The following is a 4,404-nucleotide window of genomic DNA, read 5'->3' on the forward strand; positions in this document are numbered from 1 at the left end:
TGTCTAATATTTATGTACCTGCAGTTACTCAGGTTTAGACCTGGTGGAACTGCAGGCACTTAAATGTGGTAGGAACACGATTTACTTGCAGTATTCTGTTAAGTTACACGCGTAAGTGGGAGCCCTGCCCGAGTTCCGTCCATGTGTATGCTCCTCTTGCAAATGTGCGCTATGAAAGTTAAGCAAAATAACAGCTAGGCATCCTGCTGTTGCTTTTATGGGTAAATGTATACTAAAACATGTAAGTGTAGTACATTTATGTGTGCAAGGGGCGTGTAACTGCAGACACCTAGATTTTAGTATTGCCTTTTAAGTCACCCTAGAACAGTAATGAAGCCAGGAATTTTCAGCAGGGGGGTGCATCTCACTCTGCATTTCCCTTTCCCTACCGCTGCATTTCTATCTCCCCCCCCCCCTTGCACCTTTAAAATCACCTCCAGTCTTCACCCAGGCAGCACTAACTGTAGCGGCACTCATAGGCTACCTGAAGCCTGCACTGGGGCTTTATCTCTGAATCGTCCTGCACCTTCAGAAAAATAGGAAGTTGTGTCAGAAGGGGCAGGATGGTTCAGGAAGAAAGCCCCGGTGCAGGTCACAGGCAGCCTATAAGTTCTTCTGATGCAGCCCAGGCAAAGACTGGAATTGATTTTAAGGCATGAGGGGAGGGAGTAGTGGGGAGAGGGAGGGAATTACGAGAGCTTTGCGGGGCTGGGAAGAACATAACAATAGCCATACTGGGTCCGACCAATGGTCCATCTAGCCCAGTATCCTGCTTCCAACAGTGGCCAATCCAGGTCACAAGTACCTGACAAAAACCTAGTATTCTATAAAGAAAAGTAGATGCCTACATTGCTTTATAGAATAGTAGCAACATTCCATGTTACTAATCCCGGGTCAAGCAGTGGCTTCCCCATGTCCATCTCAATAACAGACTATGGACTTTTCCACCAAGAACTTGTCCAAACCATTTTTAAACCTAGATATGCTGAGTGCTGTTACCATATGCTCCGGCAGTAAGTTCCAGAGCTTAACTATTCGCTGAGTGAAAAAGTATTCCCTCCTATTTGTTTTAAAAGTATTTCCATGTAATTTCATTGAGTGTTCCTTAGTCTTTATACTTTTTTTTGGCAGAGTGAAAATCGATTCACTTTTTCCCTTACTACTCAACTCAGGATTTTATAGACCTCAATCACATTCACCCCCCCCTCCCCCCCAGCCTTCTCTTTTCCAAGCTGAAGAGCCCTAACCTCTTTAGCCATTCCTCATTTGGGATGAGTTTCATCCCCTTTATCATTTTGGTTGCTCTTCTTTGAACCTTTTCTAGTTTCGCTATATCTTTTTTGAGATAACGACGTCCAGAATTGAACCAGGTACTAAAGGTGAAGTCACACCATGAAGCAATACAGAGGCATTATAATAAACTTGATCTTCTTTTGCATCCCTTTACTAATAATTCCTAGCATCCTGTTTTCTTTTGTGGCCACCGCCACACACTGGTCAGAAGATTTCAGCGTATTCTCTACAATGACACCTACATCTTTTTCGTGAGTGCTGACTCCTACGGTGGACCCTAGAATCAGGTAGCTATGATTCAGATTATTCTTACCAATGTGCATCACTTTTCATTAGTCCATATTAAATTTAATCTGCTATTTGAATGCTCAGTCTTCCAGTTTCCTAAGGTCTTCTTACAATTTTTCATAGTCCACATGTGTTTTGACAACTTTGAATATAGTTTGTGTCATCTGCAGTTTTAATCACCTCACTCATCATTCCGATTTTCAGATAATTTATAAATATGTAAATAGCAGCGGTCCTAGTACAGATCCCTGTGGCTCTCTACTATTCACCCTCCTCCATTGAGAAAAATGGCCATTTAACCCTACCCTCAGTTTTCTGTCCGATAACCAATTCCTAATGCACGGAAGGATGGCGTTGCCTCCTATCCCATGAGTTTTTCATCATCTCGGGAGTCTCTCATGAGGAACTTTGCCAAAAGCTTTCTGAAAATCTAGATACACTAAATCATCTGGCTCACCTTTATCCACGTGTTTATTCACACCTTCAAAGAAATGAATTAAATTGATGAGGCAAGACTTCCCTTGGCTGAATCCATGCTGACTCTGTCCCATTAAACCATGTTTGTCTGTGTATTGTATAATTTATTCTTTATATTAGTTTTCACTATTATGTCTGGCACTGATGTCAGGCTTACTGGTCTGTAATTTTCAAGATCATCCCTTGAATCCTTTTTAAAAATTTGTGTTACTTTGGCCACGCTCCAATCTTCAGGCACTAGGGATGATTTTAACGATAGGTTACAGATCACTAACAGGAAGATAGAGATGCAGCAGGAGAGATAAGGGTGACTGACAGAGGGTACATATGCAACACATGCACCTTGAATAGATATGCCACTGCCCTTGAGAGGAGCTCTCTGCAATTCTCCCTGATCTTGAGAGTTGGAGACTGATCTAAGTATCAAACCCAAGTCTCCCAGCTATTAGGGTATATCACTTGTTATTGAGTTAAGTCTGATCACCATTAATGTTCCCATGCTGTGGGAAGATTAGCCATTGAGTGTGCTCATGAATTTTTTCCTTAGAGGGATAGAAAAAAGAATTCTGTGATTTTTGTGTGATTCAATTGTAAGTTCACAACTTTATTATTTTGTTACTTACACAAAATAGCAAGGCAACCTTTGTATAGCATTACCAGATAGCGCAACCCTCTCCATTCCTTCCCGACACAGCAAAGGTGTACCCAAACTAGTCTATAAACCCCATTTAACGCCATAGAGGAGTCCAAATAACACAGACATTCTGAAAATGTCTGGCATGCTCTGCCGCTATTACCTCATATTTGTAAGTAGTATATCTCACTGGCATTTGTCAAACTAATTGATTTTGACAGGTGACATGCCTGCCCACTTCTGGGTTCTCATTAGAGAGTTGTATGGGGACAGAAATGTAGCCTGCCCCGCCAGATTCTAACCCGTCCCGTCTGTGTCTCGTGGGCAATATAACTTGTCCCTGCCCGTCCCTGTGGGAATCTAACGCATACCCGCTCATCCCCACCGCAAGTAATCTCCTTCATCCCAGCCTGGCCTGCCCAGCCCTTGTCATGCTGCAGTTGCCTTGACTCCCGCCCCCCAAAAACCAGCCAGATTCTATAAGCAGTAAAAATACTAGTAAAATAATATAAATCATTTTCTTCCATACTCTGCTAAGACAGCAGATGTACAGATCAGCACAGGACCCAAAGCAGTCCGAATTACAAAACAAGTAAAGTCAGAACAACAGAGTTTATACCTAATTGTTCAACCACCCTTAGGATTCACCTTTGGATTTAAAAAAATCAAAAACATGTGCATGTAAGGACTGGATAAATGAATTAAAACAAACTTTAAAGCAAAACCCTTAATATGTAATACTTGGTAGCAATATTGAAACAGTGATGGAATATTCACATAGCAAGCAGCCTGAGGCAACAGATTTATTTTCTACTGAACATAATTAACTTTGTATGAACTTGGTGGCTAATAGTGTGCTGAACTGGACAATGTTGGCACATTTAGCCTGACACTGGATAAAACTTGTGCATGAAGGAAGCTGTTTGCTAATTATTCAATAGCTGTCTGTGAAAAAGTAGTAATAAAAAGGCAAGTGCATTGTTATAATATACCACTGCAATCCACAAAACAAAAGGAGCAAGTTCCCACATGCCATCTTTTTCTTTTGATGTAAGCACAGTAAAAAAAAAAAAAATTAAATGTCCTTAGGTTTCAACCTCATGTATGTTTAATGTGGCATATAATGTCATAAATAAGTGAATAGGTAGAGTGAAACTCTGAATGTTGCGCACCTGATTCACATAACATTATGTCTGTTTTAGTGGCCCTTTACCAGGAGAAAAAAGAAAATCTCTGCATGGATATAATAGTGCTAGGGTGTCCCTATAACCAGCCCCTCCAAATGACACACTGATTACGATTTATAACAAATTACTACTCTACCTATGAAAAGTTATTCTGTTGTTATAGTTCCTCTGTATACATCTGTATGCTGCACAAGCCGGCATATTTGAAAATATAAGCAAGATTAAATAAAAACGCCATCGATAATAAAGAACGACAGCGAGGATACAGCAGCTCATACATTTGCTTGCTTTGCTTTGATTATTTGGTGATGACTGATGTGTGAGGAAGGAGAAACAGAAACTCACCTAAATGGCTTCAACTTTTTATCATCCCAACTCCATCCATCCACCCACCTCCCCTCCATCCCTGGGTGCCCGCCTGACACATACCTCAAGGCAACCCTGGTGGTCTAGTGGCTTCTTCAGGGCAGGAAAGATATTACTTGGGCATGTCCTCGCTTCTGACTGGCCGAGAACCCAGAAGTG

The sequence above is a fragment of the Microcaecilia unicolor genome, chromosome 3 (assembly GCF_901765095.1).
Source record: "Microcaecilia unicolor chromosome 3, aMicUni1.1, whole genome shotgun sequence".
Lineage (NCBI taxonomy): Eukaryota > Metazoa > Chordata > Amphibia > Gymnophiona > Siphonopidae > Microcaecilia > Microcaecilia unicolor.